General features: G+C 46.5%; 2 protein-coding genes across 2 annotated transcripts in view; one reads left to right on the top strand and one right to left on the bottom strand.

The window, feature by feature from the left end:
- The window catches only part of LOC146839301 (uncharacterized), a 133,894-nt gene extending 127,827 nt beyond the window's left edge, over positions 1-6,067 (top strand). The window contains exon 4 of the mRNA XM_085651330.1: positions 5,940-6,067. The gene's annotated coding sequence lies outside the window, so the exon portion shown is untranslated. The remainder of the gene's footprint in view (positions 1-5,939) is intronic.
- LOC146839300 (uncharacterized) overlaps positions 1-24,043 on the bottom strand; it is a 250,346-nt gene that overhangs the window by 106,020 nt on the left and 120,283 nt on the right. The gene's annotated exons all lie outside the window — the stretch shown is intronic.

Here is a 24,043-nt window from a genome sequence, read left to right as displayed (position 1 = left end):
GCAACATGATTGCCAAGAGGGACATTGCACAGTTGTGGGGCTCCCATAGGCCGCCCACGGTGTCGAAATGGAAGGGAAATATGGACTGGTGTATGTTCATAGAGAAGACGGTGTATGTGTCTAGAGGCAAACCTAAGGCATGGAGCAGGATGTGGGGCCCGTGGAACTCCTATCGCGGAGACATTTGCACCCCCCCCTTGGAGGTCACCTTAGACATACCATTGTCCCCCTAGCTGTGACGTTCCCGGTTCTTACTGAACTATACGAATGGAAGTTGGCCTTCTTCCTGCCCCACCCCCCTGATTTCCTCGACGTGAGTTGGGGTATAGTGTATTGCGTCACTGTTACTGTCCCCCGCCTGCGAGGGCACATGCTTGCGATAGCGGCATCTTTGCCTTGTTTTTGTTTCATTTTGTTTATTTTGTTTTAACAAACAAAAAACGAAACCTTCTTGTTGATCTGATGGGTATTGGGGACGTTCGAACCCTGTTCATGTATGACCTGCCCATGTCTTAATTATTGAACTTGATATGTAATTCGTGTCATTGGTAATGTTTTTTACACTAGCGGCTGGCCCCTGTGGGTGTAGGCCCATGTTTGTACATATTTCTTGTGTTAAATAAAGGTTTAAAAAAAAAAAAAAAAAAAGAATGCCAGAGACCAGGTAAGACCATTGATGAGTTTGTTGAAAGACTGGATGTTTGGTAAAGCACTGTAAATTCAATTAATTAATAATGAGGAGTAATCAATGGATGTCTGTCGTATGCATTTCAACGACGAATGCTGATGGAAACTGAGTTTGTATCAAGTCCTCAAGGCTGCCTGCGCTGACAAGCGTGCCTATCGCCAAGTGACTGACATGGAGGCCGTTGGTGCCCAAAGTGCGTCGGTCATGAGCACGAAAAGTAAGACAAGGTACAAGGCCGAGGGACACAATGTCCTGTCTCCACAGAAAAAGAAAACGTGTTACAGATCTGGACTGTCATTAAAGGTAAATGTCCGCAATTGGACAGATATGCATACACTGTGGTAAAGCGAATCATTTCGTGACGACTTGCAACGCAAAGATAAAAGAATGGCCGACCAAACTCTACATCAGTGACATTCGACGTACTCCCACAAGGCTAAGCGGTCACACCAATTGAGGCAAATCGACGCAAAATCAAGTTGATCATTGTCTAAATCATCGAGAAAGAATTCCTCTGTGTCTGTTTACAATGAAAGGGGCAATGACAATTGTGCAATATTGATGTTTACTTCAAAAAGGCATGCACGTATGGGGCTAGTCGAATGTGAGAAAAAGTACAAAGTGAAGACAATTCAACATGAAGACAGCTGTGCGTCGATAAATATTATGCCGCTGGAGATGTATAACGAATTATCTCCGGTACCACAACTTACGAATTCAAAGACTAAAGTATACTCTTGGGCTGCCTCAACGCCCTTCAAAAGTCAAAGAAAAATTTTGTAGCCAGGATGAAACATAAGAAAACTGTGGTGAATGCGCCTATTCACGTACTTCAAGGAACAGCTTCAAGTGTTTGCTGAGTTTCCATAGTGCTGCTGATATGGGACTGATATCAGTGAACTACACTATGAATGCTCATCATGAAATTGTAAGTCAATTTCCTTCATTATTTCATGGGTCGGGAAAAGTCAAACAATAAAAGTAAGGTTACACATAAATGAGAATTTTCATCAAAGACACAAACGAGTTGCGTTTCACTTGCAAGAAGCTGTTGAAAAGGAACTTCATTTTTTACTTATACATGGCATAATTGAACGCTCCATTGGTCTGACACCATGGCTTTCTCCCATTGTAACAGTGCCTAAAAGAGACAGTGAAGGAGCTGTACGCATAAGTGTTGACATGCGTCAGGCCAACAAGGCAACTGAGTGAGAGAAACCTCACAGTCCGCACATTGCTGATATAATAACTCAATTGAATGGCGCAGAGTTCTTCTCTCGACTCAACCTAAATAAAGGATCTCACCAATTGGAACTTGAAGAAAAATCCAGATACGTTGCAACATTTTCTACGCATATTGGTTTGTTTTGCTAAAAGCGATTGAGTTTTGGTATATCCTCTGCTGCAGAACTTTTCCAAGCCGTCATTTGACTTATCATATAGCCTGTAGTAAATGCATTTAACTATAGTAATATATTGGTATTTTGGGGCTGCACAAAAAGAGCATTACAAAGCTCTCATGCAAGTATGTCGTTTGCTGAATGATGCAGCCTTAACTCTGAATGCTAACAAATGTGAATTCCACAAGAAAAGCTTGAAATTCTTCAGCCATGTCTTTTCTGAAGGGGGTATGAAACCTGATCGAGCTAAAGTACAAGCATTGTCTACTGCAAATCCCCCAAAATGCATATCTATGATACGATCATTTCTTGGAACGGTCAATTACTGCTCTAGATACATACAAGACTTTGCTATGGTCATTGCACCAGAACTAACCAAAAAGTATGTGTCTTTTCATTGGTCACTTGAGTGTGAGAAGAGCGTCCAAAAAATCAAACAAGCCATTGAGAGCACCATTGAAATGCCGGACTTTGATCCCAAACTCCATACAGAGGCTGTAGTTGATGCTAGCCCTGTAGGGTTAGGCGCAATCCTTGCACAGCACAACGGACCGCCAAATTCCCAGAGACATTACGTGGTACATGGCAATAAGAGCCTGTAACAAACTGAATGTGCTTACTTGCACCCAGAGTAAGAAAGTTTGGCACTGGTTTGGGCTTGTGAATAATTTCCATGTGTTTGTGTATGGAAAGCCCTTCACATTAGTGGCTGGTCACCAAGCATTGCTGATGGTATTTGACAATCCCACAGCAAAAATGCCTCCTAGAATTGAACTACACAATTCTTCATCGTCCAGGGAAAGATCAGAAACTGGCTGATTATACCCTGGTACCCCATCTAAGACAGTGGAGGATTGCATCAAATTTATTGTGAAACCGAGCACACCAACTGCCATGTCTTTAGAGCAAATTGTCGCTGCCACGAGCCAAGGTAGTGGCATGTCAAGATTAAAAGTTGTGGAACCAGTATTCTAGACCCCTCAATAATGACAGCGAGTATATGAAGTTCAGAAATGTAAGAGATGAACTTTCAGTAACGCAGGAAGGCCTCATTCTGCAAGGTACACGGATTGTTATTCACCAAAGTCTCTGACAACAAGTAGTCGAATTTGCCCAGGAAGGAGATTGAGGAATAGTTGCCACTAAGAGAGCTCTCCGTGATCGAGTCTGGTTTCCGTATCTTGATGAAAGGGTCAAAAAAGAATTGGAGACTTGTCACATATGCAACTGTCTTTCATCTCAAGTTAGTCAGCAGCCTTTGATTATGTCAGAATTGCCCCACCATGCTTGGGAGAGAATTGCTATTGATTCTTTTATGGCCCTCCAGGGAATGGACATCATCTTCTAGTTATTAGTGGTCAATACTCCCATTGTCTATTGGTAGAAGACCCTTCATCCACTACACATGAGCAGGGTGATTCAAAACCTAGATGGCATCTTTGCAACATGACTTGTACCTGCAATCTTAAAATCTGACAACGACCCGCCTTTTAATAGTCGATAATTCAAAAACGTTCTAAATCACCTCAATATAAAGCATCAAAAAAGCACTCCCCTTTGACCCCAGCCCCATGGTCTGGCAAAACGCCTCATGAGTGCTCTAAAGAAAGCTGTTCAGCATTCTGCATTGGGGAAGCTCGACCTCAAAGGTGTTTTGAACACTGTTCTTTGAGGTTACCGTTTGACCCCCTCACTCAACCACAGAGGAAACCCCTGCAACTATCATGTTTCCCAATGGAAGGGGCTGGGTGTGACAGGGGATACATCTGCATTCATCTGCATGCTGATAGTCTTCTTGGGCTGGGAGAGAGGTGATTCACACTTTCATTTGAATAGGTTGTGTCCTGCCCTCACTCAAAGGGCTGATTTACCTCCTACTGATCGTCTGGAGCCAGGAATGGGCTGCAAGGGATTGTTGCACACTTCTGAGGGTTCCTTTGAAGTCACCCGTTCATCAGACATTTTTGAGTATATGTACTGGAGCTCTGATCTCATGTTTTTAGACGCTGCTTGGGACTTGTAGCCAGACACTGTTGGCTCTACAAACTGCTCATTCCCACGAGGACTGCTGTGCTGCCAGGAGCAACCACCATTTTGACTAACTGCCTTGTTGTGTTGACCTGCTGCTGCTGGGCTAGAGGAGGATCTGCCAATTTGCAACCTAACTGCATGTGCTGTCTGCTGCCTGCCACCTCCTTTTGTGCCCCGAAGTGCTCTCCAAGGGCTTGTTTGCTTGCCCCCTGTTCTCTCGAGATCTCAGGGCCATGAAAGACCTTGTTGCCGCTTTTCTCCAAGACTTCTCCTGGGTGAACCCATTTTACAAGGGCTAGCATGTCGCCAGTGCTCCCTTCTGCACCAAGGTAAAACTTTGTGCATTACAGGACAGTGCACCATGGGCCTACAGTGCAGCGCTCTGACCAGGGGAGTGCCTTGGTGCATTCTAGGGAAGTGCTCCATGTTTTACAAACCAGCATGTGGTGAGCGTTTTTTCTCTAGCGAGAACAGCGAGAAACTAGCACGTCCTTGAGCCAGCGTGCTCACTGCAGCTGAATTGGATTGTGAACCTCACCCCTGGAGTCTGGCAAGATATTGCCTCCGTCGGATGCCACCAAGAACAAACTGGTGTGGCCCCTCTGGCCGTGAGACCCGAGGAACAGCCCCCTGAAGACTTGTACTGCTCTGAGGTGGTACAGTACAGCGTCTAAGGCTGCAGAGCTACGTGAGCTGCACAAAGCCTTCAAGGCAGGCCTTGTTCCGTAACAAGCTGCGGGACAGCATTCTGAGGCTCATTCCAGCCAGTCTCGCCCTCTGGTTTTAACGCTTATACTGCACGAAGCTCTAAACGTCGGGTCCCACTCCCGCGACATGACAACATTGTTAGCAAGTTACAGATGCCCTGAGGACAGTGACCCTGCAGCCACAAAGGTACTGTGAGCGGGTTGGGTCCAGAAGAGGGGTAAAGCCGCCCTGCTCTCCTTCACGGGTGGCTTGGTTTCCCTTGGGCAAACAGACGCGATCTAAGCGGCCCCGGAGGGCTCTAAACCCGTGAGGGGCATTTCTTGTTCAGCATTGTCTGCTCTGGAGATGACCTCAAGAATGGCGCAGGGCCGTCCATAGAGGAGAACTGCTGGAAGACTCAAGCTCAATTACTGTCGAGCGTTTAGTGGGTGCTCCTGCGCTCTACGTTTGGTTTCTAAATGCAAGAACGTCGACCACGTTCACTACAGTTACCGTATGAAGTGTAATAGGAGCGCAGGTGCGCTGTGACCTATGTTTTCATAGTAATTTATGTGTTTTTCTCTGTGAAACCTGCATTATTTGCACTAACGGCGTGATTTAAGTCATTTTGGTCTTGTTTGATGTACAATATAGAATTAATTTTTACATAATCCTGCGTAGATTCCCTTTTGTTGTGTACTCATTGTGTTGCTGCGCGAGTGTGTTGCACAAACGCTCTGCACATTGCCTCTTTAAACAAGCCTGACTGCCCTGCGCCAAGCTACCAGAGGGTGAGCGCAGGTTCTCTCAGGTGTGTATCCGACTTACCCTGACTAGAGTGGTGGATTCTGCCTGGCTTAGGTGCCTACCCTAGCCAACCAGAAGCCCCATGTCCAACAGTGCTTCTTGTGAATCGCTTGATTTCCCAGCATGCTCCTGCTGCAGAACTAAGTCACCGCACTTTGTGTAGGAGGACTAGCCACCATTTGTGTCTCAAAGGGAAGTGTGACTCTTCTTCTTAGAACATACATTTTTTTTCCCTAAATTGTAACTGTTCACCTCTCCATATTATAACAATGCAGCTTTTTCAAGAAATATATTCTTCATGGAACTTTTTTTTTTCTATTTTGCAGCACAACAATCACATCTAGAAAGTATGAATGGGATAGAGAGCCATAAAGGCTCCGGCGGCAAGATGAATTTTACTGAAAATATCTGCTTAAGAAAACGGCGCAGAATGCACATGAGGGAGAGACGCTTTGCTTGTAATGTGTGTGACAAAGGATTTATCAATGAGACACTTCTTGTGAGGCACAGAAAAGTACACGCCAGCCTCAGGCCATATCCCTGTGGAACGTATAAAAAGTGTTTCACTCAAAAGGCAACTTTTTTACAGCATCAAAGAACACACACTGGAGAGAGGCCTTCTCACTGCACAGTGTGTTCCAAGTGCTTTGCTCATAAGAATGACCTTGTACGGCATCAAAGCGTACACACAGGAGAGAGGCCTCATCAACGCATACACACAGGAGAGAGGCCTTATCACCGCACAGTGTGTTCCAAGTGCTTTGCTCATAAGAAAGGCCTTGTACGGCATCAAAGCGTACACACAGGAGAGAGGCCTCATGAAAGCGTACACACAGGAGAGAGGCCTCATCAAAGCGTACACACAGGAGAGAGGCCTCATCAAAGCATACACACAGGAGAGCGGCCTCATCAAAGCGTACACACAGGAGAGCGGCCTCATCAAAGCGTACACACAGGAGAGAGGCCTCATCAAAGCGTACACACAGGAGAGAAGCCTCATCAAAGCGTACACACAGGAGAGAGGCCTCATCAAAGCGTACACACAGGAGAGAGGCCTCATCAAAGCGTACACACAGGAGAGAGGCCTCATCAAAGCGTACACACAGGAGAGAGGCCTCATCAAAGCGCACACACAGGAGAGAAGCCTCATCAAAGCGTACAAACAGGAGAGAAGCCTCATCAAAGCGTACACACAGGAGAGAGGCCTCATCCAAGTGTACACACAGGAGAGAGGCCTCATCAAAGCGTACACACAGGAGAGAGGCCTCATCAAAGCGTACACACAGGAGAGAGGCCTCATCAAAGCGTACACACAGGAGAGAGGCCTCATCCAAGCGTACACACCGGAGAGAGGCCTCATCAAAGCATACACACAGGAGAGAGGCCTCATGAAAGCGTACACACAGGAGAGAGGCCTCATGAAAGCGTACACACAGGAGAGAGGCCTCATCAAAGCGTACACACAGGAGAGAGGCCTCATCAAAGCGTACACACAGGAGAGAAGCCTCATCAAAGCGTACACACAGGAGAGAGGCCTCATCAAAGCGTACACACAGGAGAGAGGCCTCATCCAAGCGTACACACAGGAGAGAGGCCTCATCAAAGCGCACACACAGGAGAGAGGCCTCATCCAAGCGTACACACTGGTGTCTTCCATTTACAGATAGCTGCTTAGTGACACGCTTTAGTAGAAGAGGTTATGACAAGCAAACATTGAATTTGGCTAGATCTCACATTAGCAAAATTAAGAGACACGAAACCCTGAAAGAAAAGTCTAAATTCACAATAAATAACAAAGACGCTAAGATTAGGATGGTGACTAACTACATCACACTATCTAAGGTACTCATCAAAAGTATGAACAAACATTGGCACATTTTAAAGGGAGATTCCTCCCTTAATGAGTATATCAAATTGAGACCAGACATTACTTACAGAAGAGGGGTCTGCCTCAGAAACTTACTGAGCCCGAGCTACAGAACTCCGGCCAAGAATATTGACTGGCTTACCCGTGAAAGTGAGGATTTCCACAAATGTGGACATTGTGTGGCGTGCAAGTGGACACACAGTGGTAAGAAAGAATTCAAGGGACCAGGTGACAAACTGTACAAAATATGCAACAATATTAATTGCACCAGCACTTATGTGGTGCATGTTATAGAATGCAGATGCAACAGAAAATATGTCAGCAGTACCATCCGCACACTGAGAGAATGAGTGAACACATAAGAGCTGTTAAACAGGGTGACATCAGATACCCTATAGCAGCACACATTGACCAATGCAGCGCACAGGGCAGAAATAAAGACTTCAGATTCTATGGAATTGAACAAACACTCAGAAATCCAAGGGGTGGTAATCGGGAACTACAGTTGCGACGGAATGAAGCAACTTGGATCCTTAGATTACAAACGACTGAGTTGGGTCTCAACATTGACCAGGAGTTACATTATTTCCTGGGCACTAAATTAGATGTTGCTGATAGTTCTGTGACCGTTTAGCGGTGATAATTCATATTTGTAACTGTGTGAATTTTTTTAGAATGTAAGGCAGCAAATGTGATATTTGGACCAAATCATATGCACTTATTGTGCTTTTGATCACCTACGAATTATGTTTCTATTATTAATGTATAAGATTGTGGATGCTACACATTTATTTATGGAGGTAACTGTTTCTTTCTCTCCAATGTAGGTCAAACTGTATGGTGGTACCACTGCCTGTATGTGGACACATGAATATAGTTATATGATCTTTTCACTTTTAATCATTAATTAGCTACTTTGATATACAATGGTAATACATGCATAGCAGTAGCAACATGTAATCCTCACATGGTTTAATGCTAGGATGTGCTATATTCATGTACTATTTTATATTTGTATTTGCGAATTTCGGCCCCTTTGATATTGTCTCCAATAGAGATGTGCAGTGACAATAATGACAGCAATTGATACACTGTGTTTTGGACTTTTGACCGATATTTACGAATAAGAACGGGTACACTTGCTACCGTTATCTTTCCGGTTATTCCTGGTATTTAGACAGTTACATTACTAGGTCTTTTGTGATTTTCGGCTTCGTTGCAATAATATGTGCGTTCTGATCTGAATGAGGTTTAAGGGGCCGCTCAGTCTACTCACACACTGATAGAGTATTTGTAGATCGGCGCTTCTGTGGTCCACTGGAGATCTTATCAGGATAATATACCTGTTATTATATATGATGAATATTGGCGCTGGCTACATTTTCACTCACCGACTCTGATAGGAGCAATCAACATTTTGAGTTATTTATATGTTCTAAGATGGCGCCGACATACGACGAGTCTATGCACCGGAAGTTTACTGACACGTGATCACTTTACATTGTTTAAATTTACCATGGTTACAGAACTTTCGTCCTCGTACTCGAGGAAAGCGGCGTGAGACTTTGCATTCGATTCCAGATGAGGACGCGGTAAGCACTGGATTTGTTTACTATTCGCGGATTTTTCCCGTAGGATACAATTAGCAATAGAGGCATGTCTTTATCACCAGACGGTTTTATCCAGTAGAATTATGCAGCGTTACAGGACCTGTGCTGCACTATTAAGAGGCGGCTTGTCCATTTATGTGCTAACTTCTTCTGAATCCGTTTATCTGACGGTAGTACTTGCCGTCCAATGTAGCTTTGCGATGTAGGACACAGATAGGCAGCGTTTTGGAATTTATGTGGGACCAAGAACCTTTCTTTCCTTATAATATCCGAGGGATACGTATCACTATTCTCCCCGCGCTTTAGTGGGCACTGCGAATATTGCGGTTTTTGGATTCTTATGTTAAAAGTGAGCATTCTGATAGATAGTAGAGCGGACTTAGACTTACTATGATTTTAGGTGTATTACTAGCACTTGATTCTATTCTTTTACAGTTACCAACGCGATTCATGACTGCATACTTTACCAATATCCGTTTAAGTTTTACTACTCACGCCGCAGGATCGTGTGGGTCGGAATTAACACCACACGTTGAGTAAGTGTTTATTTACTCATTTACATATACTGGTTCATAATGCTGAGACTATTATTTTGATTTGGAGCACTAGTATTGATATAGTGTATGTTTATGTACCCCACATTTGTACATATTGAAGCCAATACAGGTTGGTGGCATTCGGATTTGCAATACACGTGGGGGTGGCAGGGCACTCACGGGTGCAGGTGAAATAGAGATTCTTTGTTGCTATGATTGTCACCGCACAAATTTATAGTGGTGACCTTTTAATCATTCACCTTTGGACTTTTCTTTTGTCCATTTTCCTTTCTCTATGCTTATTTACGAACTCGTTTATATTCCACGTAGCCTTTCTCCTTTGTACTTGGTAAATGCGAATCAGAATGTACTTTGCACTTGTGTATTCTGACACGGTGGAGGAACTTTGGTGATGTTATTTAAATAGATGATCAGGACTATGGTTATTGAGTATTTACTTTGATTCTTTAGATCTGATTTTAGCCTTGAAAAAGTCGCATGTAAATTGAGAAGGCGACGAAACACGTGTTGGCATTTGACATTGACTTTCTTACCGAATCACAGTTTTGGTTATTAAAGAGGACCTAGAAGACAACCAATGAGAAAAAGTCTCGCATCAAAAAATTCTTTCAGAATTGTTGTTGTTGTAATCCTGATATGAAGAACACTATGTTATTATCTTTTGTTGTGTGCTAGGGGTTTTGTATTCATAGAGCGTGACTAGGTGTGGTATCAGGACATCTTGATATGCTTTTTAAAAGCCACAGTTATGCCATCCATCGCCGGCGCTTTCCCGGGTTGCATACCTGCCAGTGCTGCACGGATCTCCTCCGGCTCCAGCGGAGCCATCAGATGCTCCCACGTCATTTTAATGTGCTCCAAATAGTCATTCATGGCCGCCTCATCCGGGGTTATTCAAGACCTATATAACTCAGCATAGTATTTGCAAAATCTCTCTGCTATATGGTGCGGCTCATGTAGGGGTTTGTCATCTTCATTTAACACTTCCAACAGAGTCTCTACCTCTCTCCTAAGGTGCACCAATGCCCCTAGCTTTGTCCATGGGTGTTCCCCTTCTCCGTATGCTCTGACTTCCGCATACTTTCCCATATGCTGAAACTCCTGGCCTGCTATTTCATTGTATTCTTCTAGTCTAACCTGGATGTACCTTAACGTTTGTTTATCTCCCAACCATTGATGTTTCGTTTCTAGCTCTGATATTTCTTTTTCTAGGAGTGTTAACCTACTCCGGAGGGATTTCAGTACCCCTGAGTGCTTTGATATAACCATCCCCCCCGATATAAATTTTGAATGTTTCCCAGACCGAGCCTACATTGTCTGAGAAAAACATACTCATTACCTGGCTCAATTCTACTTTAAAGGCAAAGCCTAGGAGAGAGTATGGTGGGAATCGCCAAGTAAAGGCAGAGGTCTGGGATTGTCAGAGCTCCATGGTCAATATCACTGGCGAGTGATCCAAATATGTACGGGGGAAAGGTTCACGTTGGGTAACCCTAGGCTCTTAAAGATTAACCAATAATCTATCCTAGTGGGTATGTCATGTACGGTGGAATAGTGCATATACCCGCCCCCCCGTATTTAAGCAATGTCTCCATATATCCACCATTCCCAAACAGTCCATTATATCTGTGATGGTTTTTGCAGCCGCTGCTGGTCGGGTCTCTTGATCTAGGTTCAAGGAGGCAATTAAAGGAGGCCCCCCCCAAATCTGAGGCAGGCAATCTTCCTGGTGCAGGTAGGTGCAGAGTCTGTGGTAAAACTGCGGGTCATCATAGTTAGGACCGTAGAGTCCAACCAACAGGACTGCTAAGTCTTCCTTATAACAACGGGCCCCCACAAATCTACCGCTTGGGTCAATGCGTACATTTTTTATCGTCACACCTGCCTTATTGTCAGCCCAGATAAGGACCCCTCTAGGATGAGAGGTAAATCCAGACGCAATAAATTGACATGTTGTCGTTTCGCCCCCCTTTCTCATTGGCTCAAAGTCTGGTTGAACAAGGGTACCGCCCTTAATCGAGAGATCCTAAGGGATAGTATGGCTTGGACCATGACCATGACATTCCTTGGTTAAAATACATCCGGGATGAATATAGGACTCTTGGTAGGGCGAATCTCTATAGTAATCCGAATTCATTATAAAGAAAAGATCTTCTTTGTAGCCGGTCGTCAATGGCGGTCGCTGTAGCGTGAAGAGTCTGGGTCACCGGAGCTTCACGTTGGTGGTTAGTAAGATCTTGGTCTCAAAGAGCCCAAAACTTCAGTATTTCTCATTTTCTACCAGGAAGACCTCAACCGATGCCACGCCAAGGGGCCAGGACCTGCGAGGCACCTCTTGGGATAAGGAACTCACTCGAACAGAGGCCAGCAGGGTACAGGCATGTTCAGTGCAACAGGACAGATGGGCAGTTGCAGGGGGATCACTGGAGCTTGTTGTGTTCCTGTGGCTCAGAACAGGCAGCCAACTAACTAGCCCTTAGAGTCACTCAGGTAGCCGGGGATGAAGGATGCAGGCCCAGTCTTCCTTCTCAGACAGCAGAGCTGCCTCAAGCAGTCCTTCGTCTATAGTATCCACAGGTCCAGGAGTGTACTGAAGAGTGGGCTTGAGGGTCCCTTTTCATACCTGGTATCCACTTAGAAGTGGGAGAAACGTCTGGAGTCTTCCCCACTGGAAGGTGCCTGGAAGTTATGCCTCCTTGCCCTATCCCCAGTCTGTCTGCAGGCAACCTAGGCTAGTGCAAAGTTCTTTAGTTTTGAGCTGCGGCAGTGTCTTTGAAGTGTAATTAGGGCTGTTCACAGCTCCGCCTCTCCATCCTGCCTTGGATGGCCCAACCTGCCAACACCCTGGCCCTCGATTGTGTCGCTATCTGAGAAGAATACATAAAGGCCAACTGCCAACAACACCTAGGCTAGTGACCCTGAATAGACAACAAAATGGCAACTTTCTAAAACTCCATGAATTCTAATGGGTAAACCCAGTTTCCTGCTTAACCTGGGAGAATAGTGCTATACAACAGAAACTGGTTCTGTAAGCTAGAACATTTGAGTCCTGATTAACTAGGATGTGCCAATGAATGACATGGCATATGCAGGATTTCAAAACATAAATTAAATTAATAAGCACCACAGATACAGAAAAAGAAATTCTCTCCACGTAATAACATTCATATAATGCAAAAATGCAAAGTGCTACACATCACAGACACAGGACTGTTTTTCAACAAAAATAATAATAATAAACATAAATCAGTACCATACGAAAAATGTGGTCACATAAAAAGTAATACCACATAACAAACTATTGACAATCTACAAGAAACAAAAATCACTTAAGGCGGTGTCCCTTTAGAACTCCTTAGTCTGTTCAAACACATCCTAAATTCTTGGCAGTACATTTGTAAGGTATTGGTATGGAACACCTATTTGTATCATTGACATTTCGACCACCTCAAATAGGTTTGTTCATAAACATCACAACAGGTCATCTTCAGGACTAGAAAAAATGAATACAGCCCGGTCAAAGTACGAACATCGTGTTGCTTGATGTTGTCATCAAAGTATGAACTGGGAAGTACCCCTCCACTTAGTGAAGAGGTGGAGAAAGGATCAAGTGTAGCCAAGTTCTGTAAGGGTCCTAAAAAGGAACCATTTAGGAAGAAATAGCATGAGGTCAGATTTATTGAGAGAATAGTTTTTTTTCTAAGTCTGTGGTGCTTATTAATTTTATTTGCTGTGTTTACAAATAATTTGTGTGTCACGCCATTCATTGGCACATCCTAGTTAATCAGGACCAGCATCCTCTAGCTTAAAATAAATTGTTCTCTTCTCTTAAGAACCAGTTGTTGTTGCATAACAACTTTTTAACAGGGGCATTTCTAGAATTGTGTCTTATAATCTGACTTGACCACTACAGAGGGTTTTAAATTACAATTCTTCACACACCAAACATGACATTACTACCCGCTCCCAAACAAACCTTTTCTCTTATTAAAGGTAAAAAGGTAATCCAATGTTATCCTTAGGGAGAGGTAGGCCTCACAGTGGTGAAAAACTAATTTGTGGGATTTTCACTACCAGGAAAAATAAAACTTTAAAGTACATCTCCAACTGTTTAAATACACTGCACCCTGCCCTATGTTCTGTTCATGATTAGTTCGGCAAGGTAATACTGTATTGAGGTATTCCAATGGAATTAAGAAGTAACTGGATTGCATCCCATATCAACATTCCAAAAGAGTTAGCGTTAGATAGTTAGTGTAAAAGTTAGCGTTAGATAGATAGTGTACGATTTAGCGTTAGGTAGTGTAAGTGTTAGGGTTAGATAGTTAGTGTAAGAGTTAGGGTTAGATAGTTAGTGGAAGAGTTAGCGTTAGATAGTTAGTGGAAGAGTTAGGGTTAGATAGTGTAAATGTTAGCGTTAGATAGTTAGTGCAAGAGTTAGGATTAGTTAGTGTAAGAGTTAGGGTTAGATAGTTAGTGTAAGAGTTTGCGTTAGATAGCTACTGTAAGTGTTAGTGTTAGATAGTGTAAGTTTGCGTTAGATAGTGTAAGAGTTAAGGTTAGTTAGTGTAAGAGTAAGGGTTAGATAGTTAGTGTAAGAATTTGCGTTGGATAGTTAGTCTAAGTGTTAGCTTTAGATAGTTAGTGTAAGAGTTAGGGTTAAATAGTTAGTGTAAGAGATCGGGTTAGATAATTAGTGTAAGTTAGCGTTAATCAATCGATCAATCAGGGTTTTGTAAAGTGCGCTACTCACCCACGAGGGTCTCAAGGCGCTGGGAGGAGGGTGCAGCTCCGGATCAGTCGAATGTGTGCAGAGTAGGGGATCGTCTGATGTTGACTGGGTGCTCTACTCCAAACCTGTTCTCGCTAGGCAGGCATATGTAAGATCGTTCTACATTAAAGCTAGAATAAAATAACTCGCTAAAGTCAGATGGCTCCATTTTCTCGACTGTTGCCATTTTCTGAGCTTCACAAGGTGGGGGGGGGCGGGGGTATGTTTTGCTCCTCGCTTGTTTTTCGCACCTCACTGACCAGAGTGAACAGGATGTTATCTGTGGAATGTACAAACTCCGCCTCAAAGCGAAAATACAGGGCCTTGGCCAGCCACTGTCTTGACCTTGACGCGGACTGGTACGAGACAGCCTGGTTTTCTCTGATGAGAAGGGGGCAAGGCTTTCTATAAGCTTCGTTTTACGTTTGAAATGGTATTAAAGCTTGGGGCCTCCGCGGGTCGGACAGAAGTTCACCACATAATAGACGTATTGCTGTGGACGGGTGGGGACTTTGTGTCCTGACTGAACTCTTGCCTGGCTGCAGGACCGAACTCCCCTCAGCTTGGTTGGCGAGATGTTGTGGAAGAATCAGTCGGTGAGGTGTTCCTAACCAAATCTTTGCTATTTCTTTCTATTCTTGCTATTCTTTGCTATTTTTTTTCCTGTTATTTCTTATTCCTTTCATTCGATATTACATATATATATATTGCATTTTATTTTGACAGTTTATTTCAATTATCTATTTGTTAATTGGGAGTCTGCCGTGACTAATGCATTCGGCCTGCCTTTATTTAATTAAGTAGTTTATTAATACAGTTATATGTGTTATATTCCATACGTTTGGATTGGTATTATTATCTCGCCTTGGGGGAGTGCCGGGTTTTGCCACGGCCTAAGGGAGTATTGTGGTTAAGATCTGTCCTTTTTGTGAAAAGTAGATTCAATACACCTTGGCGTCATTCTCACAGGATTCGAAGGGGTGGATTAATGGGGAAGAAATATGTTTTCTAGAAAATCAAAGGTGGACTCCCAAATACCAATTGAGATTCCCGAAAGAGAAATGGCCCCATATGGGATGCTTGCCCACGAGTGGGCTAATTGTGCTGGATTGAGTGAGAATTGGAGTGCGTATTTGGCTGACGCTGAGCCAGCCCAAGTGGTTGCGTGTTTGCAAAAAGTGCCTGTGAAAAAAGGAGAAGAACTCTCTACATTAGATAGAAGGGGTTGGATTCTCTTAAATGCCTATAGCATCATGCCTGAAAAATACGTTCAGTCGCAAAGTGAGTGTGAGAAGTTAGAGAAACAGTGTGTTGAAATCAAGAATACCTCTACAATGTTAACTTGTCAGAATAAATTATTGTTAGATAAGTTTGAAACTTATCAGACTGTAGTCGAAAAAGCCGCAGTTCGCATTGCAAAGTATAAGTATAGGAACAGAAGAGGAAAAGTTAATAAGAGAAAGGTGTGTTTAGCTATTTCAAAGGTTGGAATTGACTGGGACCCTGAAACGTGGGATGGAAACATTTGGGATTCCTCAGTGTTTTCGGACTCTAGTGGAGAATGTGATAAAGTTGATAAGCGTGACCAGGTTGAGAAGCAGGGTGAGTCAGTGGAACGCAAAGTGATTCAAGCGCAACCTATTTATCGTCGAAAAACTACAAGGTAGTCTGAATTTCCCACAGGGGGTTTCGATGGATAGTATGGAGGATTTTACTCAGCAGGAGATTACTGACATTTCAGACAGATTTCGGCAGAAACCTGGAGAATCTCTACTTACGTGGATGGTTCGGTTGTTTGATCTGGGTGCTGCTGGTGTGATGCTAGACCGTGGACATGCAGTGAAATTCTGTATGCTTAGCTCTGATTCTACAGTGCAGGAGCAGTTCAGGAATTACAGTGACAATGATCAAATTAGTTTGTTGCAGTTGGCTGTGGTTGGATGCAGTCATAAATACGCGACAGTCAGACTGGCCAGCGAATGAGAAACCTTGGTATACCTTGAGAGATGCTATACAGAGGCTGAAGGAGGACGTGATGAAAACTTCAATTTTTCTGGATCACGCACACAGGTTAATGGATGGATTGTTGAATGCGTCTGTGCGAAATAGGAGAATACGTACTGCTCCTCCTGCATACAGACAAGTGATGATGACTTTGTTGATCAATCAGACTGGTAATACTTTGGCACAGGTGGTCGAGGCAGTTCGCGAATTAGGAGAATTAGGGGGAATGGATGAAAACTGAGAGACCTTCCAGGTCTGAGACCCGCACGGACAATAACAGGCTGTCTAGGAGAGATACGTTTATGGCTCTGTTAAATGATGGTGTGGAAAAAGAAAAGATAGATGGAATAACTACAAGTATGTGGCAGATGTACTGAAAAAGAGGTCTGAATAAGAAGGAAGGAAGCAGGAAAGTCAATAAACAAAATAAAGCGCAAAGACAGTCAGACGAGAGAGAAGCGAAGGGGAAGGAGGGGGATAAACCTGCCCACTCCAGCAGGAAGGTTGAGAGAGACTTAGAAAGGGTTTGGCTCATTGAGGGAAGGAAAGAGGAGGAATTTCTCCCTAAAAGATATGAAGGAATGCATCTAGATTTGACCTGGGCAAGGAACAAATACAAGGAAGATTAGGAAATAGGTCAAGCTCCGGGGCAGAGATGGGCTCGCAAAGATAATAGACCTTATGTTGATAATAGAAATTCACTGGAAACATTGTAATGTTCAGAGGGCCCGAGCCTTAGTAGATACCGGAGCGGAGGCCACTTTGATATATGGAAATCCCAAAAAGTTTAAAAGGACAGTATTTCACCATTACAGGTTTAGGTGGAAAAGAGACACCGGCAGTATAGACCAAGGTCCACATGAAAATAGGGAGAACACCAAAAAGAGAATATACTGTATTGATTATACCCCTTTCTGAATATATTATTGGCATTGATATTTTGAAGGGAATGACTTTGTATTTGGAAGACGGGTACTATCAATTTGGATCAAAGAAGTACATTGCAGCTAGTGCTGTGAGAGTAGGTCATTTGCAAAGCGGTGTAGTTTAGTGCTTTAGTGGAGTCGACGGCTGCAGTGATTTGCATCCCCAAGTATGGGAGAGATTCCCGGGCCCATTGGACAGGGTATGATTGCTGCAGGAGCTGTAGCATGTTGGGAGCAAGTGCCTGGGATTTGTGCACGTTAATCTTGAACCCTGAGACAAAGGCGAATCTGTCGAGCTCTGCCAGGAAGGTCGGGAATGTCTCCCTAGGCTGCTCCAGCGTGGCCACCACATCATCCGCTTAAAGGCTCAGCTTGTGCTCCATCCCCCAGAACTGTGCACCCCTGATGGCTGGGTCCGCGGGAACCCTCTGGGCCATAGGCTCCATATATAGAGCAAAGAAGAGTGGCGACAGGGGGTAACCCTGCCGCGTCCCTCTGCAGATACGGAAGTCTCTGGAGGCAGTCCCATTCACTCGCACCGTGGCCACGGGATTCTCGTAGCTGCAGAACACCCACTGAATAAACCGGTCTGGAAGACCGAATTGAGACAGGGTGACCCAGAGATCGGGCCAATGGACCCTGTCAAACGCCTTCTCGGCATCGACAAAGAAGTTCATACGCTCCGCCGGTAATCGATCCGATCGGTCCACCAGGTGGAGGAGTCGTTTGGTGTTGTCTGAGCACTGGTGGCCAGGTACAAACCCAGACTGGTCGGGGTCTATCAGCCCGGGGAGATGAGAAGAGAGCCTCCAAGCTAGAATCCCGGTAAAAATCTTTAAGTCAACATTGAGAAGCTAAATAGGGTGGAAAGAGGCACATAAACATTGATCCTTACCAGGCTTGGGTATGACCGTAATCAAAGCCTCCAGCATAGTGGAGGGCAGTGTTGTCTCCGGCCCTATGGAATTGAAGAGGCATACCACTAGGGGGGCTAGGACTGGGCAAATTTTTTTGTAGAAAATGGACGAAAAGCCATCCGGTCCCAGGGATTTGTGGAGCTTTAAGCGAGAGATGGCTGCAATAACTTCCTTACTTCTATATGGGCTCCAAGTTCGTCGGCTTGAGTTTCGCCGTTGCAGAACCCTTGAGGTACTGTGCTGGACCATTGGCTGGTAACCACTGTGACGTATATAGGTCCTCGTAAAAGGAACAAAATGCGTCTGCGATTTCACAGTCAGTGTCAAGCACTTGACCCTGCCAATCCAGAATCCCAGGGACACAGTACCGTTACCTCTGCGCCCGTAGCTTGTTGCCCAAAAGTCTACCGCATCTATCTCCTCCCAAGTAGAAAGTGTGCTTCAGCCGGAGGGCCGCGTACTCGGCTCTGTCCACGTCTAGGCCCGCCAACTGTGCTCGGGCTGCCCTGAGTTGTCTCCAAACTCGAAGTGCCCCAGTCTGTTGGTGAATGCGCTCTAATTCCATCACCTCCCTACTAAGTCGTTCCTTCTTATCAGGTTGAGCTTTGTTATCCGCGGCTGCAATACCGAAAAATTCCCCTCAGACGACTGCTTTCAAGGCCTCCCATAGGGCAGTCATCTGCATTGCAGGGGTATCATTAAGGGCAAGGTGAGTAGCAATGCAAGATTCAATCTGCTGGACCACTGTGGGGCGTTGAAGCATAGTTTCACGCAGGCGCAAGAATCTACGGGTAGAGCGATCGGTGAAAAAGGTCAGCGTAATCTGCACTGCAGAGTGGTCGGAGAGTGGGCATGAGGATATGTCGGCTGCCTGCAGTCGTTGGGTCAGTGTATCTGATGTGAGGATGTAATCGATCCGGGCATAGGACTTATGAGGGTGTGAATAGAATGTGTATTTCCTGGAGCGCAGGTGTCAAAGCCTCCATTCATCTGTAAGGCCCACTTCACTCAACAAAAGTTTCCCTGAAGTGGACAGTGCTCCCGCCTGGCCCCATCTGTGCATCGATCTATCGATTGAGTCATCAAAGGCCAAATTGAAGTCCCCTCCCAGTATAATCGACCTGTCCGGTAAGCCAGGTAGCTCGTGCACTGCATCCCTCCTGACCCTCGTTAGGGACATAGACCGTGGCGACTGTGAAACTAGAGATGCCCAGCGTAAAGGAATATGCAAACAGCCAGCCTTTAATCTCTGCCTGTTTGTCACCTATGCGGCCTGGGAACTTACTGGAGACCAAAATGGCTACCCCCACTGTCTTTGTGGCCCGGGAGGAAAAAAACCTGGTTGGGGGGGGGGGGGGGGGGGGGGGGGAGAAAGCCCTAGAGCGCAGTCGGTGTGTATCTGTGGGTAAGAGATGTGTCTCCTGCAGAAAACAGATGTGAGGGTCCCAGTTCTCCAAATATGACAACATGGATCGTCGTCTAACAGGGTTATTGAGCCCTTCGACGTTCAGGGATATTACTTTAATATAAGTCATCCCCGGGGAAACCATAGAGATGCCACAAGACCCGCACCACACCCATCTGTGCCCAGGTGTAAAGAATGAAGCCCATGCCGTCAAGGATCCCACTACGGCAGTGTGAGGGGGGAAAAGGGAACCCCAACTAATCAGACCCGAACATATAATATTTAATGAAAACAGTGAAGGTTTACCATTGTCCTGGGCACTCAGCCCCATGGAGAAACATAAGACGGACTGCAGGAACCATCCACTGCCCCGCCCCCTCCAGACCCAGAATGTTAAGGTGGTGCACATCCCGTTGGCAAGTTAGCTAAATGTATCAGAGCCCCATCACCTCAGTCAACCACGTGAGAGTCCCCGGCCAGTGAGTTCAGGAAAGCTGTAACGCCCTGAACGTCTCAGGATCGTTTAACAGACACGACAATGAGGACGCAACCACTTGTGAAGGGTTAGTTCTTTTAATGAAGGCAAATAAAATACAAAGAACAAACAAAAGTTATAGTCACTGGAATCCTCCAGGCTAAGTACGTTACCAGCCCACAGCACGGATGGTCCTAACCGTCCTCTGCATATACGCCGATCCCGGCGTATGCCAACAGAGGGCAGAAATGAAATGGCCGACAATGCCAATCGGTAGGCTGTGAGGGGCACAAAGAGTGTTGGGGAGAATCGAGGAGTCAGGGAAACACCCAGCCGGGGTCTCTACCTGAAGGGAGCAGCCGCTCAACCTCTTCCTCAGACTGCACCGGGACGCGGAGTCACCTCCTGGTGATGCGTCACCGATACCCCAATCACAAGCAAGAAGACTGAACCGAGAGCAGCCGCTCGATCGATCCTGTGGACTTCCGAGTCTGTAACGCGGCAAACACCTCCTGGTGTGCGTTACAGCTGGCAGTCCCTGTGTCTCTGGTCGGGCTGGGAGTTACGACTCCAACCAGCAAAAGCGCCACTGCGCTTGGACTCAGCCGAGTCAAAAAGCAAAGCTCAATGGTTGACCGGTAGAGCTTCCGGGTCCTTCACAGGTGACGATGGGGCAAGACACGGCCCAGGGAGTAACGACTCGACCTACCTCCGTTCTTGCCTTACTGGAGCACCACTCCGGAACACTGCTCTTCACGAAGCAGGTACGTCGGTGTAAACACAATATCCGACAGCCTTGTACCTCCCGGTTCCTCCCTTTATAGGGCGTGTTTTCCTTGAGTTATGTAACAGCTCTCCTGTTTACATAAGGGCGTGTTTCCCTTGAGTTATGTAACAGCTCTCCTGTTTACATAAGGGCGTGTTTCCCTTGTATGACAGGAATTCTTGACAAAAGCCCTGTGTTCCTCTGCCATGGCCTCCGGGTCAGGGTGGATCTGTGAGGGGGACCTCCCCACTGCTGCATTGTTGCGTGTGCCTGGAGATGCTTCTCTCTCTGGCGCGGTGCCGTCCGCGCCCGGCAGGTGCATGAGGGACGCCGCCTCCTGGAGAGAACACACCTGCCGCAGCTTGCCCTCCCATTTAACAAAATAATCCTGAATGGGTGTCCCCAAGAATAGGGGACCCCGTTGGAGTGGAGAAACTCTGTGACGGGCCAAAACTCCCACCTTTTCTGCAGGGTAGAGGCCGCCAAGTCCTGAAATAGGAGAGGCCTGCAGGATCGGTACTCAAGGGAGTGTTTAGCTCGGGCTTCTCAAAAGATACGCTCTTTGAGCTGAAAATTATGGACACAGGTCAAGATGTCTGGAGGCAGGCCCGTGGCTGGTCATTTGGACCCGACCCGATGTGTCCGGTCTAGCTTGATTCGGTGCTCCGGAGGGGCTCCCAGGATGTGCCGGAAAAGGTCCTCGACAAAACTCTCAATATTTTCTCCCTCCAGGCCTGGATCCTGATGTTGTTCCGTCGGGAACGGTTCTCCAAATCTTCCGCATGGGCCTGGCGGTCAAGTTGCTGTTCCCGTAGGTGTAATACTTCTTGCTGAAGGTGAGTCAACTCTTCGTCCCTGGCTGCTGTTCGTGTCTCCAGGTCGTCCACACGATCCCCTACTAAATCAATGTCTCTTTGCAGCTCGCGGAGCTCAGCAGTCAGTTCCTTTTTCATCGTGTGGAATTTCCCAGTGAGAGTGGCGAATAGGGTCTCGAGGATGCCCCGCGTGACTCGGCCATCGATGTCACCCTGACTGAGTTGTCGGGGAAAACCCCTTCGTCCTGGGTGTCTCAGGCCCTCCTGACTGCGGTTTAAGAAGGAGCTCCTTCACTGACCTCTCCTTTTGTTGTTTGGCGGCGGCTGCCATCTTGTCGCAGGCAGGCGACCTCGACACGCTGTGTTGGTTGACGTAGGGCTCGTCCGCCCACAGCGCTCTCTTGCAAGGATGAACGAAGCTCTGCCTCCGGCTCTGGACAGCGCAAGCCGGCCACCATTCAAAGGCTCCAACATCGCCTGCGAAGCACGGCCAGGCTCAGGATCCCATTCGTGCCAGTGAACTGTCGCACCTGTGTCGTTTCTAGTGTCCTCAGTACTTCAATACCACACTGCGTGGTCTCAGAGCGTGGCTTCAGGTGTTCCACCTCTCTGTGGAGCTCCCACACAGCTGCAGGACTCTGGGCGTCAGGGCCGCTGCTGGGTAGAGGGCCCACCCATGTCCCAATGTCTCCACAGCGAGAATGGTTGGGAGGGGGAGAGTCTCTGCTGGACTGCGTTGGCGGAGCCGCGCTCAGGGCCTTGAACGCGGCAGCTGTTTGCACCGTCTCATCGCTGTGTCAGCCGGGTAGGCGCGCTAAGTACTCCTTGTCTTAGAGAGGCCTCTGCTCCTGCCTACGAGCTTCTCGTCTTCCCCAAGGGTTCTCACCCGGCCGCTGCCTACAAGGCTCCAGATAGGCCCCCAATCAGAGTGCCATGCACCCCATGGTGTCTCCCAGGCGATGCAGGTGGGTGACTGAGAATGGTCACTAGGCGGCGCCTTCAGACTCGCTGTCCCCACTCTCCGCCGGCCCAGGGCCAGCTATGGTGGTCGCGCTACCCCCGCAACAGTCAGGGCTCGCTCCAAGTCTGCTCACTTCCTCATTGTGCCCACCGCCGCGGCGGGTGCGCGCTGGCCAGACGTCGCAGTCTCGGGGCTCTCTACCGACTGGATTCAGCAGGGAGATGAGCACTACCAACAGTCTCTAATATCTGGCCCCAGCAATATCACTGGCAGGTCCGCCATCAGCCTTGGTGGGGGAAGAGGGAAGGCTAATTTCAGTGCGATCAGCGGCGTGGCGGGGGGGCCCCATCCGGCTCTTGCATCGGGGCCTGTTCACGATGGGTGGCTGGGTTCCTGTGAGGGGGGCCGGCCCACCAATCCGCTCGGTCCTCCTGCCTCGCCCAACTCTGGTGTTCGTCTGCACCGGGCCCGGGGACGCCCCCTCTGGGCTCTGCTCCTCTCAATGTCTCAAGGCAGTGCGCCAGTATCTTTCCTTTGCGGCAGGCACTACAGGTAGTGTGCTCTCCATTGATCAAGGGCATAGGTCATCTCGTGCAGACCCGGGACCATTCTCAGGCTCCAACACTCATCATTTAGTGTCAGAGGACGCTCGGGCTGTTCTTTCATGGGCCCTAGAATTAGTGCCTTTTGTCAATCTTGGATCCGCCGGTGCACTGCACTTCCATTGGAGCAAAGGAAAAAGAGGGGGGTGTGTGGCCAAAAACTCAGGCCAAGGGGCTCAAGGGACTGCACACTGTCAGAGGTTACCAGCACATGACAGGCGCTCTTGTGCACTGAAATTCTGGTTCTGTGGCAAAACCAGCTCCTCCTTCTTTTCTGATGTTGAACGCCTTCTGATGAAGCAAGTGCGATGCTTTTAACAGTTCATTGTATAACAAGGGGACTGCAAACAGGTGGCCTGCGGTCTTTCAAAGGAGTGGCCACACGCCATGGGACAATTTTGGTCTAGAATACACTGTCATTCTCAAAAAGCAATACAAATATAAAGGCAGTAGGTAAAACAGAGTCTCTAATCTTTTCAATTGGGTTTCCGTGTGAGAGCCTCCATCATCTAAGGGTAGATAACTACACGAGAATTCTATCTACATGGATGTCTTCACATATGGTGGCATTGTGTAATGGGGCAAACACATTTTTTTTCTCAATGATTACATCTAGGTGTTCCTAAATTCCTTATCTAGAACATCTCAATAGAGAAATCACATGGTACAGATTATCATGGGCATGTAGAAAACTTTCACATCAGGTGCGATATGCAATACACAGGCTAATAGTCAAATATGCAAACAAAAGACA

Source organism: Triturus cristatus, chromosome 4_1, assembly GCF_964204655.1.
Source record: "Triturus cristatus chromosome 4_1, aTriCri1.1, whole genome shotgun sequence".
Classification (NCBI taxonomy): domain Eukaryota; kingdom Metazoa; phylum Chordata; class Amphibia; order Caudata; family Salamandridae; genus Triturus; species Triturus cristatus.
This window is presented reverse-complemented; position numbering and strand designations above follow the sequence as displayed.